The sequence below is a fragment of the Varroa destructor genome, unplaced genomic scaffold, assembly GCF_002443255.2.
Source record: "Varroa destructor unplaced genomic scaffold, Vdes_3.0 BEIS01000001.1, whole genome shotgun sequence".
In the NCBI taxonomy this organism is placed as follows: Eukaryota; Metazoa; Arthropoda; class Arachnida; order Mesostigmata; family Varroidae; genus Varroa; species Varroa destructor.
Genome location: NW_019211454.1, coordinates 8,123,471 through 8,148,557, shown reverse-complemented (window position 1 = coordinate 8,148,557; position 25,087 = coordinate 8,123,471). Strand labels below are relative to the sequence as shown.

General features: G+C 40.8%; 1 protein-coding gene and 1 long non-coding RNA gene across 7 annotated transcripts in view; both read right to left on the bottom strand.

Annotated features, from left to right (window-relative positions):
* LOC111243338 (tachykinin-like peptides receptor 86C) overlaps positions 1 to 25,087 on the bottom strand; it is a 317,164-nt gene that overhangs the window by 207,153 nt on the left and 84,924 nt on the right. The window lies entirely within an intron of this gene.
* On the bottom strand, positions 14,359 to 23,100 carry LOC147758201 (uncharacterized). 2 transcript variants are annotated; one of them, XR_015319167.1, is made up of 3 exons: positions 19,606 to 23,100; positions 17,434 to 17,976; positions 14,359 to 16,961 (listed from the first exon to the last, which is right to left on the bottom strand). It is a non-coding gene; the product is annotated as an uncharacterized LOC147758201 (long non-coding RNA). The 2 variants fall into 2 exon arrangements; XR_015319168.1 differs by having other exon boundaries at positions 22,530 to 23,100.

The following is a 25,087-nucleotide window of genomic DNA, read 5'->3' as shown; positions in this document are numbered from 1 at the left end:
ATATATATATATATTTAAATCACTATAAACTCTCATCGTGAAATTTTATTTGATAAGCGCTTCGAATACTATCGGCCACAATTTAGTAGGATACACAGTAGATATACAGAATAAGTTAAAAGTCTCTTGATAGTTCAAACCCTAATTTCGCGTCTGATAAAGTATCAGCATGCTGATATAACATCCGTAACAGAGACACCCTAATAATTTTAGATTGCTCTGTTGTTGTATTGCAATAGCGTTAGCATGTGTCTAAAATTCAGTCGCTACTATATAATGACTATTGAGATCGTCCAAATGATTACTTGAAGCAATATCTAAATGATCTGCACCATGCATAGAAACAGAATGCAGAAATGATATTAGGGATCTCGTGTTCGACAATTGAGTATATGCACAAGCAGCGGCAACAACTTGTTTTTTTTTTTTGTTTTTTTTTTTGCCTAACCAAGTGCCAATCAACTTAAAATCATGACTGTTTATCTACTCGAGCAGCCGCACACTCAGTGCAGATCGCTAAATCTGTCTTGCTCCAGACGCGAACTTTGTTGTTTGTCCTATCGTTTGGGATGGCCCCGTCAGTTCGCTTACAACCTATGACATAATACATCGAATCTAGTAAAAGCCTGCCAGAATATCCGTTGCTTAACTTGCTTTGCTTATTTTTGCTCTCTCGACCCTATTTTCATCAGTGGAAGAACCCTTACCAGTTTCCTGGTTGCGTCTCCTGGTCCTGTTGCGGTCCGCTCGTCCTGTCGTGTTATCGTATGGGCCGCTATTGGGAGATTGACATAAATTATTACTAAGCTTTGTATTTCATTAAATTTAATAACATGTCAGCGATACATATACGACCTATACGATTGAACACGTACCTTCGAATGACTGTCGACCACTGTACGGAACGAATTTTGTCAATGGCAGCCTTGCTCTTTGAAAGATATTGACTAATCTATTGCATTCGTTTGTCTTTTGGCGTCAAAATCAAAAATGTCTTTTCTATACACTTTTACCACTGCGATCGTTTACATACATATTCTAACTTTCAACTCGGTTATTATTAGAAAGGCTGTAGTGTGCACAACCTCAATATGGATCCTTTCGGCTCTGTCCCATTTTGTCCTTATCGGAGATCCTACTGCAATCAAAGACGTCTGGGTCAATGTCGATCAAGCTACAATGACACAAAATTGCCTTTTTCCACGTCAGTGAATACAACTGAATACGTGAAGCTTTTCCCATGTCTAACATTTGCCGGTGATTGAATACAGCACATCACGATGCTGACCGCACAGCGTTAGAAAATCGAAATATCACCTCACCTAACGCAAAATTGATTTTGCCGGTCAATAGTATACCGTACGGTTTGACGTAAATTATACAGCTTAACTCGATTCCAATCCCGACTTGTACTAGAAAGTCTAGCTTAAAATTAGTTGAATTTCAAACGCGTGGTATCAGAACCGTATCGTGAGTGCGAGAAGGCACAAGTTAACTTACATCCGAAACTTCAATTCGCTATACGATGTTGCGCAAATAACAGCATCGTGCGTAAAACTAAAAACATATAAGTCGAGATAATAGCTCTCGAGTTTTCCATCAGACTATCATGAACGGACCGAGAGTAGCGTGTCCGTAGAAACCTAGAAGATAAATAGATAGTGAATTCATTCATTATCCTATTTACGCGTATAGCATGCACTTTTCAAATCCGGCTTGAAAGTTAAGCAAACTAGCCTTTGTGTCTGAGCACAATACTGCCTTCTGGCGATGTCGGTTGGGGCTACAGAAGAAGCCCCTGAACCCCATTTCGTAAATGGGCCCTCATGTGGGTACAGATATGCCGGGATACCACGACGACATACCATTTTCTGCAGGCACGGTTACCCAGTAGGCCAGAACGCATTACCGCATCTATAAAAAAAAAAAAAAAAAAAAGGCTTCCCTATGTCATGTAAGCAAAGGCTATGGATCCATAAATGCGCAGAAAAGAAAAATGCATAGAAAAAGGATAACGGCGAGTAACTCGTTCGCGCGCTCTGATCAATCTAAGTAATTAGGTTAAAGTTTATCGACAAACTTTTGCTTCGTGGGTATCGCGTTATTCCTACAGGGACTTTCAAACAAACATAGATAAACTGGGACATCTGGTTGACTTTTAGCCCTTGCCCTGCTCATCGATGTTGGCTATAGTCAGCGCGTTTGATATTTTTTATTGCAGCATCCGCTTCGAGTTAGCGCGAACACATTTCTGGCATCTTATATATTATGAATATGTGTAACATAAATATAACACATACTACACGGGTGGTTAGATGAAAAAGGCAACAATACTCTAGGTACTTAGCAAAACAATCCTGTAAGCTTCTCGTCGTACATACTACGCCGATGTCAAATGTTTTTCCATAACGACTGATCGTACTGTCGAATCGCAAGACGAACTCGGCCAGAATATCTATTTGATATTCGAATAATTATGCTTTTGTCTATTCTTCTTACTTGCGTAAATCTTCTCTGAAGCACAACTTGTAACAGAGCTTTTAGAGGACCTCTAGCAACGGTGTATGATCATTTCGTGGGCGGCAAAACATGAAACTGAACGTCAAATAGTATGCATGTCACGCTCGACTGATTGTCCTGTAAGTGCGCTCTATTTTCGCTTGCTTACATGTTCATACCTCAAAAAGAGCTTAAACAAAGTCCACCTGAACACCACCGACTCTATTGCTACCGCCTATTTGAAAATTTCTATCTGTTCAAGTTAGTGTATCTAAACGTTATTACATCTCGCCATCGAATTTCAAATGATGGCGCGCTTTTGGTGAAACGCAGTTGAACATCTACATCTAGTTATAATAACAATAGCTTTTTTAAGGATTGATCATTTTGATTAAATGCGGTAGGAATAAGCATACACGAATGTTAGGATATGCAGTTTTATTTCAAGTATGTTGCTGGCGTCCCAGTGATGAGGAAGTACTGACGCTTTATCCGCTAAGCTTAAAAACACTCTATAAGGTGATCTAGGTTTGCAACTGGACGTGAACACATCTCGTTTTAGGCTGGTAGAGATCAGGCGCCTGCGTCAGGCGTCGGCAGTGCAACAATAGCACCGGATGTAAGGCCCAAAACATCTATTATTGTTTCCCAATTTCCGTTTACTATCGAAGGCTGGATGCTTCAATCGATTAGCGTTCGTGAACTTCATCCAGCACGTTTCTCTGCCATCGACGATTTGCTTAGCCGGCTTCCGTCACTCGCTTTAGGTCTGTTTAACATTGTTTTTATCCAAAATTTGTAGAGAGTATACGGATTTTCCACACATTAGCAGACTTTCCTGTTTCCTGCTTTCCAACCTAGTGTTCCTGTCTCTTATGCCTTGCGTTCAGATGTTTATTAAACAGTATGCGATGTTATTCGCTATCCGGCCCAAAAGGGAACATCTGGTAATATAATAAAAACAAAAAAGTAGAGAAAAAAATGTCAGACTTTATTCGACCTTGTACAATAACATAACCTCTATTAATGGCTAGGTAGTGTTTGTATGCGTCGAGGTCTACGAGTAGTAAGTGTTGTTGCAATGCGGCCAAATGCGGGTAAAAAGTCAAAAGCTCAGTAATAAAGGCCAGTCCATGTTACAGCAGGAGGTTTTAGACGTACACGGCATATCATACTGGCAACAATTCGACAAAATCGAGTTCGACTTGACGAATGCAAGGAAAGAATAAAGGCACGCATTCCTCTCTCGACGACGGCACGATGTCTTGGCATCTATAAGGCTCACGTAATGTAATTTAATTACCTTCGTTTGAGCCGGACATCGGCTTTAGAAATTTTGGCTAAGTAATACGTACTGTAGTCATCATAGAACTTACATGGCAAGCAAAAATGTAATGCCGAAGCTTCTTCTCCGAAGGATATTTTATTTAGCACAGTAACTTTGTTCTAAAAGTTATTCGTGCAGATTTTAGCCCCGCAGTCTGTTCATATTGCTCGTTAGTGACTGTAAAAGTACCAATAGTAATGTATTAGCTTGCTTACTAGGTATCTTTACGTTCATGTATAGTATTTCGAGTGAATTAAAAGTAATTAAGGATAAATGCGGATGTGTTCAAAAGAAGCTTCTCTGATGCTCTAACTCTCTATAGAGTAAACCGATCTGGCCTGTTAATGGGCATAAACACATTTCAAAACTGGACCCACTTTTTGCGGTCGCTTATTAAATTGTAATTATTTGCCTGATATCTATTGATTTGAGTTTTCGCTAAAGCAGCTCGAGTATTTCTAGAGTCGGCAGACGAAATCAGTCTTTTCAAACTGAAAAGGCCTGCAATGTCAAAATAGTTCACTGTTGTATAAATTATCTCAGCTTTGCGTATTTTCTACCTCCGTTTAAAGTATATCCTCAAAATCACAATTTAATATAAACTCAGGAAAATTTATTGGCTTTCTTCGTCTTCATGGCGATTTAAAGCCGTGCGAAAACATTGGGCTTTTTTTTGTGGTTAAACAAAAATTGCCGAGACGAAAGAATACGATATTCGTCTATAAAAAAAAAAAAAAAAAAAAATCGAGTTGAGCGTTGCCGATCATCTTCTTTCCACTTTCAGTATCCTCCGCATAAACTGTACAGACTAAACTCCTGGCTTCAAGTGTCAATGACACTATCGCGGCCATTAGAAGTGATTTTAGATTAAGTTCAAGACCCGGTTACAATCATTCAATCATGTCGGCCTCCACGCTGGGCCGGTAGCGCGAGTATATGATAGCCAGCCATACTAATCTGCTTCACATTGAAAGTCTATATCCTCAAGCCATCGTATGTTGCCAATAAGGACATCATGGACCCACATCAAAGCATCCCCAGAGGAAAGCACGCTGTTGTATTTGTGCATGGCACAGGCCTCTTTGATCTCCTCGCTACGATTGACAGAGTTCGGTTTTCCAGTTTGTTGCGTTCTCAGTAAGTCGCTATAGTGGTCACCCGACACATGTGTGGGTGTTGATGGTCATTTCTGCGGGTCGATATGCGGGTGAAACAAAAGTGGGACGTGTATTTATGCAGAAGCAATGACGTGGAGGTTGACCAAATACCCCGGCTTTCTAAATTGGATACTGATTGTGTATAGCTACGTGTACCCAACGAATACAGTTGCCATGTTCATCTCGGGAAATAGTGAAAATTTATTGAGTTTTTGCATAGATGCGTACCACAGAGCTCTGAATTGTTTTTCTCTAATGGTAGGTTTCTAGTTTTTCGGTTATACCGGTAGATACATGGATGCTATGGCGGTGTTCTTAACGTTTCGTGACATTTCCATTCATCTAACCGAGAAATTGAGTTCCGTGACAATGTCCGTTACATTCGACAAGGTCGTTAGGCTTCTTGGAATCGCTTATGATATTGACTGGAGAGACCGTTTGCAGCTCATACAAAAAAAACGTCTAGCCTCATATCCTATTCAGAAAGCTTGCAATAAATAAAATTTGCAGATTTCTCTTGTTAATGCCGCATTGTCATATCTTTTTGTACGTATAGTATTCAATATCTTCGGTGACCTCAGTTATGCTCGAAAGTGCGTATAGATTAGGCCAGATTTGATCTTATTTTCATGACGATCGCTTTTGCTTGATGTGGGAAACACAAATCTCAGATGAATGACCTTGCAACCTTATGAAAAAAATCTGCTGACAAAAGACTGCTGCAGCAAATCCACAGTGTACTGAAATTTACCATAGAAGATGGTCATTTTACTGGGCTATGGTGGGCTTTTTTTTCTATAATTGCTTCTGGAGATCCTAAGCACTAACTAGCGCGTTCATTCAATTTGAAATCGAGCTGCATCACACAACTGTTTATCGCCTGAAAATGTTTATAGGCTAAAAATTCTTAAAAACGCAATCACTTTACTATCGTCAGCGGCCGACTGTTGCGAAAACAGTGTTTAGTTGTCAATATAATGGCGGCTCCCTTCGTCTGCTGAAAACGATAGCGGCATTCGCCCCACGGACCCGCGAGAAAAGCATGTACCGATCGATGGGTGATGCCCAGAATAGGTAGGTCTTACTTACACGTACAATTTTTTCATAACTGTTTGAATATAGACCGCTGGCTATCCCGAATGACACACACACGAACTCAAACAAGTGCAGAAGCTATTCTCTAATATTTGCTATTACGTACGTTTATGATTATCTCTGACCGTTAATAGCTTCGAAAGGTGATGTTTGTATACAAATTATGTGTGGGAAATGTTTCTGTTCAGAGCTGTAACAGCCGCATTGTCGTGAGCGTAACCACTGCCATATATTACCAACGGGAGTATCTCTCTTCGCTGATAGCCAGGTCTACACTATAAAGTCTTTGTATATAGATAGAAACTAGCTGTTCTATTGCACGTGGCCTGGGTACGTCTACACTAGACATCTTTACACTTTCGCCAAAGGTCGCTAAGACTAGTCTTAGCTTAGGTTAGGCTTGAGCTGTGCGAAGAGGGCTAACGATTTGCTTGAGAAACGAAATTAACTGCAACAATGAAGTTCGAGTATAGTCAGTTCGTCAAAGGCTCATAGAAGAAAAGCAGGGGGAAAAATAAAAGCCATTATATGAAAAAAACGTCTAAGTACAAACGGCGGTTCGTTTGTTCAATATGGAAAACCAATGGCTGATATGGACGGGGTAGCTATCGTGGGAACTTTTTTTACAATATCGCATAAATGTTTGGTGAGGCCTACTCGTAAATGATGCTTAAATGTTCCTTGTAATTCTCCCTAGAAAAGCAGAGCAACTGTAATCAGACGAAAAAATCGCATACTTGGTAGCATGGCATCTATTAATCTAATCATATGCAATGGACTTTAAAGTTTAGACGTACGCCACGAATTCGATAGCATAGAGCTAGTGTCCGATTTTGTTACGAATACTGATGATTAACCGGGCGGAAAATAATGGCCTTTAGCTTGATGACTCTAGCGGTGCTGTCGTCCAGCTTAGAGATAATTAGCTCTTCCTAAGCACACGAACTCCGAGTTTCCCTGAGATGGAATGGACCACGTCAAGCGAGCGGGACTTTGCGACGGCGTCGTACCTTGCTAAGAAGATTAATTTCGATTTATATGGGCCAAAAACACTTGCCTGCAGAATGTTCGTGCGTGGCATATAGGTAGAGTATAGGTTTTTGAAAAACAATTTTAAAAAATCGTAAAAATTGGGTTCTGAAAGAAAAAAAAACAAGCTCTGACAACCTCTCTCTGAAAGACCTAACCTGGACGAGGCTATCGTTTCTAACAGTTTACAAAACCCAATTTGCTAGTTAAACACTCATCGCTAGATTCAGAAATCATGCGCATACTCAAGTTCTCTAACTCGAGGTAGTTACGAAAAAAGTGTTTCGAGATTTATCTCCAGTGCCGCGTTTGGGCATTTTATCAGACGTCTAGGTCCCAGCACAAAGCAACCTGTGATCAGGGCTATTTTCGATTCCAAAGCATCATCTGACCCCCTAGCGCAGCAGGGGAACATTAAGCAATCACAGGAAGGTCATATTGATTGTGGTACTATTGTATCATAAAAGACCTTTACCAATAATGAAAATCCTTTCAGTATCGGAACCGAGGCCTGCTGCAGGATCCATTAAGCCATATATTTGGTAAACAATTCACTATTCCTATACAACTCAATCTTTTTTCCTATTCTATAGTTACTCACAAATAGTGCGTTTTCTCATTTACATAGTTCTTCTTTTATCTGAGATGGGACAAGCTTCTGTTGTTAAATCTTAGGCGCCACGGAGTTTTGCTTTCCTGGGGTCTCCTCTTGCTTGGTAAGAGGGTGACTAAGACGAATAGGTTGAACAAATCGATGCAAATCAGAATTTCCGTCATTGCGAGTATGCAGCCCTGGGCCTCCATCCACCAGCCGACACTCAACGTCACTGTTTCCTATCATGGACTCACTTAACAGTTTTCGTACCAGTAACTTGTAGATCGCAGATCTTCATTAGACATGGAAGGCGTGCTGTTTTGCATGGTTAGGAGGAATAAGAAATGGCACAAGCGCACGGATCCGTAGCACAGTAGCAATGACCCTAATATGGCTGTAAGACTGTACATATGCAGGTATAAAGAATATCCGTCGCCTGGATACGATAAACGAATACGTTCATCGTCTCGATCTGATAGGAAATAGCGAACCGAAAACGAAGCAGTGAAGAGGTACGTGCGGCCTGGTAATCACAGCATTAGATACAAAGGAGTAAAATGTAGGAGTACATATGTACACTAAGTCGCTGGATGGAGTCTGTGCGAAATGTTGCGCAGTGTCAAAACACCCCCTGTTATTGGAACACAATGAACATCATTTAGCGTCATAGGTCATCTAGCTCTGATCCTTCCAATCTAGTTATATTCCACGTAACTCGTTTCATTAGAGCGCGTTGGCTTTTGGTAGACAGGTTGCTTGACCATCGTTGTTAGAGCATCAGGTAGTTTCTGTTTTTGTATGTTATCGTATTTAAAGACCTTTTTTTACAGTTTTTACTGCCACCGGTTCTGACTGTGCAGTTCGAACTTGAGAGGAAATCGATAGAATATGAAACCTGTGCTCTCATTATTTTCGTTCATTATGAATTTCATTATACTTATAATATGCACATTCAACGAAAATCCTATCACTTTTATTGACTGGTGCCCTTTAAAGCTAAGGGCATGATTAATTTGTTTTACGGCAAAGTTGGCAATATTGTAAACAGGTTACGTACGTTTACAGTATTAAAATAAACCTAAAAACAATAGAAAGCCAGCTGCTCGATTGGTAGATGCGAAATGAGCAGGTAAAAAATCAATTAGAGATTCTGCGCACCCATCTGTATGGATCTAAAGTCTAATATCAAAGAAGGACTCTTTTCATTTGTAAAATTCATGAGACATTCAAAAAGTAAATAATTACTCAAAGGGCTTTGGAGAAAATTTACTCTGTTCGATACATTTGGTTTCCGATACACACTTCACTCTAACGCGCACACTCTTCTGATATGTGACAAAGCCTCCAGCAAAATGGCAAAGCAATACAACTGGCTTTAGAGCGTAACTTCCATGTACGGCGGAGGTCATAATGGAGACCAGACGTAAAGCTTAAAACGCTGGGCGCCGTCTACGTTTAAGTGTGGTCGATGGGAATCGACGAAGATTACTATATGGCAAAGGATATATTTTCTAAGGAAGTGGACCAGGGCTGACCCACAAAAACATCCAATGTTAGCGACGACTGAATAGCTATAACTATTCACATACTTTCATAGTTATCGCAGTTCAAAGGAATCTAAAAAAGTACATTTTCCGCAGTATCGAAGTAGAGCATCGTGTCGTAAATACAAAAACGAGATTCGTTGCTGCTGACGTGGGGGTCTGAGATCGGCGACGGCCCAATTAGACCGATAATAGCAGGCCATTTTAGCTAATCGATTTGGAAGTACACCAATAATACAATAGTTTGTAGGTTAGTTACCGGCCTCGTCTAGTTAATGTGATATGTGCACTAGCTCATAACAACCCGGGCGCTTTCCTACCTCGATCATCGGTCCGGGTTTATTTATTGTTGCCCTACCTAGAATAGTCATGGCGGTAGCCACGGTAGCTGTATCAACTCATGTTTGCTGAACAGTGTACCCGTACAGATATGTACATCGTGCTTACAATTGCTTCGGTAGCCTAAATGTGTACCAGATCAGTGCGCTGTGAGCGATGGTTACGGTATGATAGCTGAACTGATAGTGGTATATAATATTCCCAGTCCCACCCCACTCTTAAACTAGTAGGAATATTGGCAATATAGCAATGGCAATATTAGAGATAATCACTTAGAAAATACTGTGCGTGCACATTACAGGCACAGCTGCGTAACTGCGATCCAAACCTGTATCCGTTGTTAATTATACAACATCTATTGCTTACTAATAATTAGTATGTGTTAGAGTGTCAATTTTTACTTCTTGTCCGGCAACGCTGAAGGCTGGCTATTAGTTGGCCTGTTACTGTGTCTAATTATTTCGTTCCGGTCCGCCTAGTTAGGCTCTATATGCCAGCTATATATATATATATATATATATCCAACAGCTATCCGTTAAGCTGTCGCAGATACGACACAATACAAACATATCGGTTTTGCTAGGTTTGTTCTGAATCGAATCCTTATTAGCTATTTGGCCTTTCAGGTGATTCCCTGAAATCTATCTATGAGCTGTCCAGATGGGTATAACCTCAACAAATGAGATACAGGTGCCAATGATAAGGTTAGGGATACGTGGCATGCCGTAGAAAGACAGCTAATGAAGGAGATTTACTCAAGCTCAAAATCCAGTAATATATATATATATATACTCAACGCAAAGATAGCCTCGGAAAGCCTTATTCCGCGCCCAGCAATACTAGTATAGGTATACAGTGAGTGACTATCCTTTTCTCTTAGTCGTCTATACGAATACGCCTTCAAAAATATTCAAAGAAAACACACTGTATTGATATATTTATGTAACAATTCCATTTTCCGTGAGTGGATTCACTAAAATTCTATCGTACAATCCTCTGAGAGAAAACGATTGTGTTTGGCAACGGTAGCCGTAGTGATAATCTTCAGCTAAATCATAACATTGCTTTGCCAATTCTCAAATCAACGGTTTCAACGAGCCAGACTAGGACTAAAGCATCATTGATTTTGACACTATTACATTTAAATTTGGATAAAATTTGTTGAGCTGTTTCTTGTCAGTGGTATTCATTGAAACGCTTTTTCCAGAACAAAACTGCAAACTTTAAACGGCGGAGGCAGGGGCTTTGTTTTCGAAATACATGGGAATAGTTATGCTCTGTCCGTGGTTGTCACTAGCTGGCAAGATCTGCCTCAAACATCTTCATGACAGCGTCAAAAGAGGCAAGCAACTTTCCAGCAATTCCTAATTACGATCGATATTCCACTCATCATCAGTAGTGTGCATATTACAGCGCTGAGCGCAATCAAATGTCTGCGAAACAGCGGTAAAATCCGTCGCGAAGGGGACACATCAACGGATCGCATAAGGAATTGGCATATATACGATATATGCAACATGTCAATAAGATCTGCGAAATACGTTGAGACGGGTCCACTCTAGGTTCGAGCTTATCTATTCGCGCAGAATAGAATAATATGTTATTTTTCAACTTACAGGTACATATGTCTTCCAAAACTTATCTTACTGGAAGCGATACTTTGAACAGGACAACTTATTTGAGCTGGTGATTTATTTTTTCCATTATTTTAAGATTTAGTTCTACTACAGAGTTTACCTCATTAGTTCAAAGGTGTGACATTCATGGGTTTTGCCGAAAGTGCTCCCTAAATAGAGGCAATATTGCACACATCTGACCCCCAATCAGTACGGCTGCATTCTAATCATAGCGCTTTTTAAAATAAGTTCGCCACCAACAATCACACCAACTATGCGTTGGAATCATTGTAGCCGATATCTCTAGAGTTCACCCATGTCCTGAACATAATTCGGCACGTTCTAATCCCCTTGTGCCACTGACTGGTTTTCGTTTACCTACTCTCTCGGGTCGTACTGAAAACATTGGACAAATCATGTTGAATGTTGCTGATAACAATGACACCCAGGCTAAGCCTTCTTGCTTTTGTAAGTTTTTCAGGGAGAATTATATGAGATAGGTAGGATTTAGTTGTGAATTCATTTTCGATGTGACCTTTGAGACTAAGGACGACTTCGAAGTAAACAGCTCAGTCCTTCGGGCGTTTTCAAACAAAATAGCCTCTAGCTATTAGCTATTAACTGCTGATTGAAGTCCTGTTACGCGATCAGCACGTAGTGCCTTTTTGTATTTTTGACCGATGAAAACTTCCCATGAAGTAGCTCGTGGTCACTATAGTGTGATTGGGTCGTTCCGCAATTAACTTGATTGCTACGCACAATGATAAAGTAGTTGCTACAAATGTTGATACATTTCAGTAAGGATACATACCAGCCCTTGCTGGCTATAGAGGAATAAAATGCTACGGTATAGTTACAAGCCAGCTAAGTATCAGAGTTTAACGGACAACGAAACGTTAGTTTTCCCGCATTAGAGTCCTATAAATATCAGCTCAGAAACTCAGTCTATACAACCGAAAATCCCTTGGCTACCTCAAAGTACACGAGACTGATTAAGGAACAGTCTATATTTGTTAGATGTAAAAAGTAGACTTTCGTGTTACTATTTTCTGTATGATTTTTCGATTGGTGTTAGTGGCTAGCGAAGCTCAGTGCAAAAATGCGCATTTTGTATTTTGGTCCAGTATTACCCGCGGTAAGTAGGAGAACTGGATTATCTAGACAGAACTGTATTTAATGTCCCGCCAAGCAGGGCTTTTTGCCAATTGCCATTATATTATTACGTTTCGCTGTATAATGACTTCGTTCAGCATACATGACTATAGGTACCTCGTCTGACCTTAATCTTTATCAGTTTTCCCGTTCCGATCTATACGTCCAGTTTAATAGCAAGCAGGTAATCTAAGGACTCTGTAATATCGATGCATATAAGTAGCTAAGCCTCCGTTATAAAAACCGTAGGATTTTCAAAGCAACGGGAACCGGTAGTATCTTGAGGATTAAGGCGGAAACGTAGTCTTGTTGGGGCAAAATTAAAGCCTTATTTTTTTCTGGTGTTATAGCATAGCCTTGTTATTATGTAATTTATGAAGGAATGCAGACTCTTAACGAGCAGTGGATAGTGGACTTTTAGTGAGTTCGATGAATTGTCAAACATTACCGGTTTATTGAAGATGGCTTGCTCGAAGGCGAACGGGTGAAGTCTGCTCTGTAGGTCCAATAAATCGTTCTTGCGAAAACTTTTACTTATAATATAAATATTATTTTTAAGAGAACACTGTGGCGGCGTTAAAATGGAACAATTGCAGAACTGTCCCTTCTAATACAACCAGGTTCTCTGTTACAATTCTTTATTACACCCAATTTCGCCTACTGCTAAGCCTACCTAAAACAGGCATCGGGTAAGGGAACTGAAACGGCCGCGGAACATGTAACAGTCTCTACTTCTGAACTTTAACTACTGGTAGATACGATTCTGAAAAACCCAAAAAAAAACTTCATTATCTTTCTATGCACATCGCGTCAAGTCGGTGTTCTACTAGGAAATCTGCCCTAGCAGATTTTGCCCTAGCAAAAAAAAACACCAGTTGTCGGTAGTGACGCACCTCACATCGATGTCATCTCTAAAATAGTGAATTTCTGGTCATGCCTTAATGGTGCAGAAAGCAGGAACAAGGGTTCACGAAGCTTACGGATTTGTGAAGTACTTAAGCTGGTCGTGTTCGGAGGCCACTAATACGACGTAGTTTACTACAGCTTGACAGATATGAACATTTTCTTTGTTATTAATCTTTAACTATAATTCATCCAATTTATCATTTGGTTTCGATTTAACGAATTTGCTACCCTCCGTATGGGATAGTCACAAAATGCAGGCTAAGCTTTGCGAACCATCGGCTCGCGGTGCCTTATGGCGTCTGGTTGTGAAGTTTCCTGGTCTTCACTACCATGGAAGCCGCGAACTGCGCGCGCTTCGCCTCGTAGCCACGCAGCCTTTATGTGTCCGGCCGCCATTGTGGAAGCAAGTTCAAAAATCCAGTTCAGCTCTCGATACTTATTTCATTTAAATCAATTGATCATATTCGAAGCTTTCGTTATTCAACGTCACATTCATTTGAAAAGCGGGAAACTGAAATGTGATTCTTCTTTTATATCATTAAGTTTTAATTGCCAATTCTTCTCTTCAGGGAGAAGCAGACATGAATAATCGATAAAATGCTCGTGGTCACGATGTAATCGTTACTACAATGGATAAAGCAATATTGGAGTTCGGGGTTCTTTTCACCTGAGCCCAAGACGGCGTCGACAGTTTGTTCCTGAAAAAACTTGTGGGTTTTTCCGCTCTCCATCACAGCCACAGCGGCAACGTAAAGACGGTCGCACGCATGGCGCTGTTCCCCAGCTCGTATGTTCTATGCGTAAGCCCCAATAAAACAACTGTCAGACGCTAATAAAGCTCTCGATGCCCTAGTGATGCGGAAAAGGGGCAATCAACAACGAGAGAGTGTTATAGATGAGAACTTAAAAAATTATAATTCAATACTAACTAGTGAACTAAGTTATGCATTTTTTCGTAGTGGGGGCTGAACAAAATAGGGCGGTTTAAATATGTAGTGACATGTTGCAGCAGGTTATCATCGCTATGATTATTACTATCAACTCACAACAAAATTCGAAAAGATGTGTTTTCCCTTAAACACTTATGTATACCGTGTTTAGTATTTTAATTAAATTTATCTATATATCGTATTTATAAATGACATCCGCATAATCTGACGGGTAATGCTTGATAGAGACCAATGGCAACAGCAGTACACAATTACTTACCCTGCGAGTCTCTATCTGTACGTTATCTTTCTATATATGTAGATAAGCTTGCCGATCTGAATAGTGGGCATTAAACATGGAGATCGGATTGCCGTTCGGTATCGCGAGCATCGAACATATGTTTTTACGTCGGTTCGGAGTTCGACGCTCCGTACGAGTCGAATGATCCTGATGTTAAGTGTAAAGATAAGTTTGCCCAAGCTCTAGAAACGGGAAGGTTCCTGAAAAAGTTCGAACTTCTGCTTCTACGCGATTAACAGTCGCGTCTATGAAATTAATCTTCGTACAGTCTTCGAATGCGAGAAGTTTCCGCGCGGTAAACGGTCTGCGTCTTCGTAGACAAAGTCATATCAAGCTAAGCGAACTAATTTTAAAGTATAATCTTATCGTTCCACAAAATGAACTCTCTTCAAGCATCATCTGTTTTTCCGATAATTATATTACGGTTTACAGCACCAATAAAATAATGCTGTTAGTTAAGATGCTACCTACATAGCGCAATATCTTTTATATTTGTAGACAAATAGCACTCGTCTCGGATGCACCCGTGTTAATTTCTGCCTTGACGATATCCGAAATTTTCCACCGCTTCCTATCTCCTCAGAATCGGACTCTACGGCCACGAATTCCACCGAGTAAAACATCTTTTATGTATGTTACCGCAAAAATGTAAATCTTGTAGAGGAAAAGACGCCGTAGTCTGATATCCTTGTCGTAACACTTATCGTATTATTTAAAAGCACAGACTTTTCTTCACTTTCAACTTTTTCAAGCTCGATTTTTTTGTTTCGTCCATTAGTTTTTTTTTCGTCATGTATGTTTCTACATGCAACTTAAAAAGAGTAGATGTCTTCAGGATGTAGATTCGCTACTGCCGTATGCATTGATTCAGAGAGCTAAGCCGTTCCGGTGCTAAATTAATTGTGTTTAGGCCCAGTTTCGAGCCTAGACCACTTCAGATATTTCCAAATTTTGCAGATTAGCACAAGGCCCAAACCTGCAAAGGGCTTTCCCTGTATTGCATTTTATGGGTTACCAGTGATATAACCCTGTGCTCCGTACGTGCCGCCAGCGCGAAACGTTTTTTTTCTAAATTGTTCGCGTACGTTGCGACGATGTTACTTTAAGCTTGCAGCAGGCTTTATAACATCAATTGAGCCTGACATTGTTAAACTGGCGAGAGTATAAAAAGTTTCATGGATGTTCATTATTTCAAATTACTATCAACACCTTTATAAGCAGAACAGAAGACATCGACCGGAAGCTTTTTACGGCGGTACTCGCAATAACGCTTTTCAAACCACATTCAAATCCGCTTGCTCATCCAGAATCAAACGGAAACTTTTTTATCGATCTCTTTCCACTTCTATTCCAGATAGACAACAAAAAGAATGCCGCGAATGGGCGCTGTTCTTATAGGATTATTCTTTATGGCCAACAGCCATATGCGTGGCCCGTTCTGTTCAACGGATAGACTGAAGCTTCCGGTGTTGCCAATAACAGTATCGGTAGGGGTAGTTATGAAGGCTAAGGGCGGTGCAGACTTCGCATTTCTGGAACGAGGTGCACTTCAAACGCCTGGGGGCGCGATGTACTCAAATTTAGTTTAGCTCAGTTTCGTACAAGAAAATAGTTTTGAAAGAATTTGCCAGGGGCTATTTAGAAGAACGAAATCGGCAAACTCAAATCTCGTAAAGAAGGGCCTAGCGGGCAAAAAACTGCAAAGCTATGTTTGTGATATCTCGTACGATACAGCAGCCATACCGGAGGGAAAATCCAGTAATGGAGAAAAGGAAATTTGGCTGGAATAAGATAAGATAGTGCTTGCGGCTTAAGTAAGTGATAGTAATGATTTACTTTGTGAGACTGGTCTTGCAACAAGATCAAGCGTCTTATAAGGTTGCGTCCCTTCTCCCATCCACAGGCTCTTAGGAAGCCGCGGTTTTAATGGGACGTAGAATTGGTCTTTGGCCTCCCTGAATGGACAAGGCAAAACGCATCGCGATGTATACCAAACTAAATAGCCCTTAGTCCAGTAGGCCAACACGTCATCGCTACGCCATTCAAAACTACAATGGCTTTACCATCCTGCAATAATCGCATGTCATTTATTACATTACAGTTATTTGTCCAAGACTCCTCCAAACCCAGCAGGCACTTATTTTATCCTGTTTCTATAAGTCGGAACCTCAGTCATTGTGTCTTCTTTTTCGCTTATACGATATGCTGATAATATTCGTCGCGACAAGACAGCAAACGACCCGGGGCTTTCTCTTATACAATTTTGTGGCTCGTTTGCTTTCATAGCAGCAGCAGCAGCAAGAATACGTCATGGTTTTAGAAATGCGGTGGAAATCTGTCCAGGCAACTCTGTTTTTGTCTAGCTAACGCGGGTTAGCTAGACAAAGAACCAACCGACTAGTTCGTCATCTGTGTGTACCATACATTGAGTTGTCACCCAGCTGTAAGCATCCGCGTTTTTGAAAACTCGCTCTAAAAGAGAATAGAAAAAGCGTTCTTTAATTAATCTAAAGCCTATAGCTGAGGTTAACATTTATATCGGACCAATTGTTAGAAACTGTTGAAAGATTTATGGATACTTCATGATTCATCAAAGCACAATGCTATATGGTTTCTTAGCAACGAATGTTTCTATTTAGTTTTATCTGACGGGAACGTATGTCCTACCGGCAGCTGTCGATGCGAAATCGTTGAGATAATTATTTTACTACAAGAAACATTGGGATACTGCTTTAGGTATGATCTTTCATTATATTATTAAGTATTATTATTCTGTTCTAGATTATTATTTTTATTTTTTCAATATTTGAACGCTTTTTAAACACGCTTTTCATACACTTCCTTTGCCTTATAGTTCTTCTATAACACTACTATAGTAGCTGACGTCAAGCGGTAATGTTTCAATTTGGCAGTGTTTTGATACAGTAACTCATTATACACTTACCGTTAGGTAACAACAACTTTCGAGATGCGTCAGCGTAAGATCAATGCTTAATCTGTTGCGTAAGCAAGCGCTGTACACTCAGCCCAATTCATGCTACACAACCTAGGTTCAATTCGAATAATCCAATACGTGCTTTGTTAACCTGCCTCGGGCAACTTCCTCGTCTCGTAGCAACTCCGGGAATTTTCAGCGTCAGCTCTGTCGACAGATTTCAGCTTCCAGTCGTCTAAATTTTTTCGTTCTCAGAGTTAATCGGTAAAAAATTTGAGATATTACAGTGTTCAGTAACACCCTCTGCATGTCATTAACAATTCCTCTTATTTGATTTCAAAGCAGTCAAAATTAAACGCGCCGCTAAAACCTTGTCTTAGCGAGCACGCTGTCCAGCTTGCTTTGTGGATAAGGGGCAGTTGTATAGTCTCTATAGTTTTGTTCTGGCTTTCGGCGTATTTCTCTCCATTATGTCCCAAAGGGATCAATGCTTTATCGTTAGAAGGCATAGAATAACCTGCACATCCCCCATGCTATATCCTGCTGCGTTGCCTGAAAGAACCACAAAGTCAAGGTACATATTTTGTGCCTTCATCCCAGAAATGCTTGCCTTAAAGAACTGGCTGGTGAAAGAAACTTGTCGGTTCGCGGCCTCTCGTTGTGACTTCTTATATAAACATTGCGTTAGAGAAAAGATTATAACTTTTATTGGAAAAAGTAATGATAATGATAGCATTCTACGCAACTGGTACATGGTCTTGCCTTTTGCCGCATCTAAACAAAGACAAAGTCATCCTTTTTAGCTTTTAATCTTCAGCCGTGCAAATCAATGGCATCGAAAGTGGTCCACTCGAAACAATCCAACTCTAGCCCTAATGAGAACCGTAGTGCGTCTTTACAGCTCTTATGTGAATACTGGGTGCCGCGTGATAGCGCAGAGACGTTTGCTTACAAAGCTGAGGCATATGCGGTAACCTAGGTTCGAATCCGAGCATAGACACACATCGTTTAATGCTGGGACTAGGTAACCATCTCAAGCAATGCTAAATGGCCTGCCTTGAAACTTGAAATGTTGATATGAATTGTGGGGAGACGTATTGCACAGAAACTACGAATCACAAACCTGGTTCAACTGTCAATCACGCACCTCTTTGTCTAAAAAAACACCAATTTAAACCCTAAGGAATTTTCTCTCTCTGTTTCACCACCTGTCAACTTGGGCATGCCTTCCTTTAGAATTTAGGAATTAGGTGACCCAAATGTATGCTCAGGCAGATAGGGGCATCTAGAAGGGAGTTGTCTCTCCGATTTAAGCAAGCAGGTTAGACATGTTCCTGTAGCTGCTCGGGATTATGTTTCAAGCTTAGCTTGAATTGCAAAATTGCCACAGACAGCAATAGGCCGCATAAAGCGGCACAAATAAATGTTCCTATTTATTCTTTACTGTTTACCTCTCTCGCCTCGGTGTTCGAACTGGCGCTGGTCGCAGTAGGGGCAAGGAGACGCCAGAAGCATCCCGCTTCAAAACTTCTTTCTACCCTCTTCAGGCGGAGCCAATCAGGTTTCCACTCGGAGATGGCAGAATCGCTCTTGAGTTTTTCATTTTCTTTACGAAATTTGCTAGAAACTATCCTTATAGGAGGCATAGGAAAGATTGAGTTTCGAGAGGCCATGAAACCGTTTGTGACTTTCGCGACTAACGCTGACCGGTAGTTTCTTTGTAAACCACAAAGGAAAGATGACGCAATAGTGGTTCCCGGAACTTCACGTGAGTAGACTGCTGATACGAGCCGAGTCCAGACAAGTGCTAACTTTGTGTTCGGATGACTGAATCTTTTCATCTTTGTCTTTTGGGGGAGAAAGACAAATTCGAGAAGTGGGTACCATAAAGGGGTTAGGATAAGGCGGGCTTGCGGTAGCAACAGCAGAAACAAAGAGACTTTAAGCACTATCAAGTGGTTTGAGGGATAAATTGGGCGATACTGTAGCAAATACGTTGAAGAATCCTAACTAGGTAAAATACCTTGCACGGTCCTCCCTCTGGACGGCCTATTTCGTAAGTAAGCAAGTAGTGGGCACAATGCTATGTAATTATCAATGTAGTTTAGCTCATGCATATATATTCGTATTCATTAGCTTTTTGGGACACGTATATTTGTTTGTTTTAAAAAATGTATTTACTTGATTTTACGTGATAATAGCGGTGCCAACCAGCGCAGGTCTTTTTTTGCCAGTCCCCGTATGATGCAATGTGGGGTCAATGTCTATCCGCTTCAGCCATCTCAATCCGTCGTGCTAACGTTTTATGTGGTCTCTACGATGGTGACATTGTATACAGCATGCCGATCCATTGAAGACACCGATCTTTGGCGCCTTCTTTATCGAACAGTCAGTCAGGCAATGGTTGGCCGAAAAGTAACGTGTTTGCTTATTCACTGGAAACTAAGTGATACACTGTTATTACCTAGCGCAGACAACGAACTACACGTTTACTTATGTCTCGTCGCCTGTAATAATCATACGCTGACGCAAATCTCTTCTTTAAGTGCATTAAAATTCTCGTGTGACCGTTGCAGTGACGAGCCTGCTTTTGCTTGAAATGCAGATTATTCGGCGCAACCTTTAACGTGAGCCTTCTCGACTGCGAGCCTACTAAAAAGAGTCCCACCATCGTGACGGTAACGACAGCTTTTCGCCGGGTATTGGATCAATATTAAACATTAAGTGAGAACGATTCTCCTTAGACAAATCAAATGCTCCGTTGAAAACACCATAAATTAGGCGCTCAAATTTGAAATATAATACCGACCTAGTACCAGGCAAGAGGCGGTCATTATCGCCGCAGTCGCGGAAGCCCATGTCTGCACAGAACACAACACACAATCTCTGGTACTGAACTTTTCTTGGCCCAAAAAAAAACTGTCGAAAGTAATTGACTTTAGAGCGCTTACAAAATACAAAGCACGCGGTCGATTACTCTAAAAATTTAGCCTGCGGATAGAAGGCAAACAGACAGACACGCGAATGGGGTGCCGCAAGTCCGCTTACTGACTGGCGAGCGAAAGTGCGACTGACTAGGAAAGGGAGTGGAAGAACGGATTTTCAGATTAAAAAAACTACTGAAGGTTAGCACCAATTTGTGTTTTAACAGAAACAAATTGTCAGCTCAGTTTTTTCTCATGTATGCTGTAACAACCTGCTTACGCTGTCTTTGACGCATATAATTGCAGGCAATAAACAGTCTTTCATGTTTGCCTTTTCTACTTCACCTTTTGCCACTCCCGCTCCCCACTTTATTTTTAGTTTTTAGTACAGATCTTCTGTTTAAATGTGTTATCTCATCAAAATTTCTCGTGTCATCAAAGCCTTCATACGGCGTTCAACCAAAGCAAATTGAACTTCTTCCTGCGCTAGTAGTGCTCAACGCCCTCATTGCAGCGGAAGACCGTGTTCTCTTCTACTTTGCCCTACAAATCTGTCAGGCTACCGTTCGATGATAACACTAAAGTGTAGTGTCATCATCAAACGGCAAGGATCACTTATCCGCCAACCGATATGTGTAAACGTTGACTGGTCTGACGCCGCAATAAACGCTGCATCCGACAAATCTTCTTGTGATGCTTTACATTCATTCACCGTCCGATGCGGGTTATTTATGAAGTCGAGGAAACTGTTTCTTTCTCTCGTCTTGTGTTTCCTTTAAGACAAGGCCATTTCTGGAGTATCATCCTGCGCGGAAAATTTTAAGGGTGCGAAGTCAGAATTGACAGTTCCCTTGTGGCTTGTACTATCCGTATCCAGCACTAGACTGTAAGGATGTGTGAACTCGTCCTTGTTTGGCTGGTTCAGCTTGCTAAACTCTGCTATGGTCTTCATACGGACTTTTAATGACTATCTATTTGTTACGTTTCACTGTGTATTGTGCATAACTTAGTGTATCGGTGTAGTGGCCAGTTGTGATGTTTTTGAAATGAATGAATGCCCAATTATAAACAAATTACATTACGATAGTTGAAGCCAATCGTCATACGCTGCACCGTGGGAGGTGCAAAACAAATACAAAATCTAATGTATTATCATACTTGTATATACGTGTGTGTACATTCAGGTCTCATCTGTTTAAAAGTTTTCTCTAGTTGACGAAAAATCCACACAAAAAATTTGCGCTCCTATCTATGCCAATAAGTCTTTATCGTAACATCAATCGATCTTGTATAATTAAATTAGAAAAAAATTAAAACGATATAGTCTAAGGTATTAAAGTAAATGTGCGCAAACCCAACCGGCCGAACGTTCAGATAGGTAGTCTAGCTATAGTACGTGACTTAGATATTGAGATTGCTGAAGTGGTTCTTCCCTGCTAGTGGTTCCTATCTAAATAGACAGAACGACATGTTGCCGGTTTCTCACTGATCGCTTTCTGTATCTCAGATACGCTACAGTAGGTCTAAAATGCTAGTGACCCTCACCGCTATCGGGCCTTATCTTTGTTAGAGCGGACATAACCATTTCTTGGCTAATTGCGCTTAGGCACCTACCAGCCAAAAGATGAGGGGCTTTACTTTAATTTTTTGTCTACTATGCTAACCTTAACGGCTAAACACTATGGTCGTTTGTAAGAAACAAGATAGGCTTACGATAGTCGAATTACTCTCACTACCCACAAACGTTCACAGAACATATTATTGTCTCTTGTTGGCAAATTAAACCTTTGTTCCTTCTTTTGCCGTTATCGATTATTATTAGCACGGGCATAACGCATTTTGTATAGCAACGACTTTCAGTTATTACGATGTTTTCTCACACCGCACTTTTCCAACATGTCAGACTGCTTTGCTTTTGCCGATAATAATTTCATAGGCACAAAAACGAAGTGCAGAGCTTTTCGTTTGTTGATTTCAGCGACGAAAACGATTTATACTTATTTACATGAAACCCTGTCTAACCACTTCCGGTTTCAAGTCGCCAAAACATTATCGGATTCAGTAGCGCGGAACAAACAAGAACATATCAGGGAGGCACATTACATAGCAATGGTGAATTTTTATTTAGTCGAGAGGACGGACTGAGGAGGTAGGCCAGAAAAAAAACCGAAATGCACTGACCACAACATGGATGGGAATTTGCCGACACAGGGGCATCCCGAGCTCGGGATAGAAACAATGCTGGACTGCAGCGCGCACGCCTGATTGCGCACGGACCTCCTAAAAGCATCGAGTTTGGTTGCACTGCTGGACGTATACAACACCCGAACAATTTAACTCTAAATAGGACGCAACATCAACTCATCCAGAACATTGGAGTGTAATAGGAGCTTTCGCGCTAGTTATTTCTGTTCGCTCTTGTTGTCCTGGCAGGCTTCTTTCATTTATCCGAGCAGTTTCTCAGATCATAAGGTGATCCGATCAGAGGCATTATTGTCCATAAGGAGCGACCATCGCCTTAAGCGATAGATTACATTTACATCTTCAGGTTTAAGTCGACGAAACTGCCGTTCCGTGCCAGATGCAGACATTAAGACATGCGAAAACTGTCCCGTGACACTAGTTGCTTGTAAATACGTAAATGTTATCATCGGATTATGCGTAGCAACCACGATCAAAGTATCGACTACAGAATGAAGCGGTGCCAAAGACTTAAACGGACAAGCTGGTCTCTGTTGACGAGAGAATTTCTATGCCGCAGATGAGTAGACGAATGTTTTAACTACAGGAAATAGGGGAAGGGAATACAAAAGAGCGTTATGACAATGTAATGCGAAAAGGCCTAGGATTATCTGTTCTTATCGATTTTCTAGTTCTACCGATATGATAGTTCTAAATGATAATGCTAACGTATAGAAAAACAGATTACTAAAAAAATGCTAGAGAAACTAAGAGTTATTTTGGAGTACGGGGAATGTCTGGGACACTGTGTGAGAGATAGAAGCACTTGTAAATTTACGTTGCACTGGCTGAATCTGGGTAGGGCAGTATTTACCTTTCACTAGTTGAAAATAACGTTTTAACTGATGCTAGTAATGAAAATCACTGCTTTGACGGAAAGTAGATCCTTTTCTAATGTAGCAAATTTTACTTTCTTACGCTCTGTGCCTTGGAACAAAAGTTCAAGTTTTTTAGGCCGTGTACGAAGTCTAGTAGGATGCATAACGGCGATACCGGACGTCAAACTCGAAACATAGAGAACTGTATGTGTACAGTATTGCTTTTCAATATATTCTTAAACAACTTGGTAAACTGCTTATAGTGTAACTTGCAAGAAGTTCTGTTATCGGAAAAAGTACACCGCCGTAGATTCGGTGTGTAGGACATGGTGAATGTGGGAAGAAGCATCGTGAGGGCCCCGTCTGGTGCAATGGTCAGGATCAACTGTCCACGCGGGTGCATTTCGTTAGACATATTTTATCAAGAAGTTGATAAAAGGCAATAGTTTTCGTTGTTGGACGCACGTCGGCTATGCAGTATTACAGGGGACGCCTACAGAGGACCGAGTGATTTCTATCCTAAAATTGAATAGTTCGTTATTTGGGACACTTCGGAACCAACTTCTACATACCTCGTATACAAGAGTGATAGGTTTCATATGACCCTATATATAGTTGATGCGTTAACCTCGATTTATAATGCGGAGCTCTCACTGATCGTCCTTAGAATTCTCTCGAAAAGCCAGCCTTCAACCATTTGAGATACAAACGAGCCTCAAAGATTTATAGATTCAAATCGATTTATCACTGCTAAAGCAATCGTTTGCTTTACATTGACCGCGTCATCGGCGTCAATTCAACAATTGAGGCTTATGGACGTCCACTGCCACTCGAACCAACGAAATTAGCGAAGATTTAGCGGTCGCTCCGTTGCTAAGGCTGAATCGAAAACTGGACAAAGAGCAGCTTACCTGTTGAATATAACAAGCACAAAACTTCTTATTAGATCTTCACTTGACAAGAAGCTTTCCATTAATTGTAGTTAGTTTTTCAACAGTAACTGAACTACTTGCTTTCAATGGTTAGCATTGTAGCTAATGAAGAAGCAATTTATACTGCCTACCGAAGTAACCGATAGTTTGACCAGTGGCTTATTTCGAATAGAGCAACGATTCACGGCTGATTTTGTCGTACCGTTTCGAAGTTTGCTTGCTAACAAACGATTCATCGTTCAAATTTACTCTGGTGTAGAAACACGGAGCTGATGCTTACAGCCTTCGCTTAACGATCTGCGACTTCTTAACTGTAACGTCGCCGTGGCTTGCCACGGAAAATAGCCGATTTTAGCAGTAATCGATGATATTGTCTATGACTTAGGTACTGAATTGCTCATTTATGGAGGCACTGTGAAGTAAATAAAACTAACGTATTTCAGCCTGCTGTTGACAGGAGCACAATATTTTCGGCTTATATCTATTGATACTCCCCCATTGATAAATTCCTGCTTGGCATATATGCGCATCTTAAAGGACGGTTATCGCTTACTTTGAAAAAAGTAGGTTCTGCTAGAATACGAAAATCGTTGTAACCCATCAAAAATGGAAGCTGGCAAGCGAGGTGCAATGAGTCCAGTCGACTGTCTGTGTCCACGAATGTTGTGAACGACCCTCAATGGTCACTGGCTGAATAGACGATCTTCACAGTTCGAACCGCTACATCTGTCTGACCAGGAGATATTAC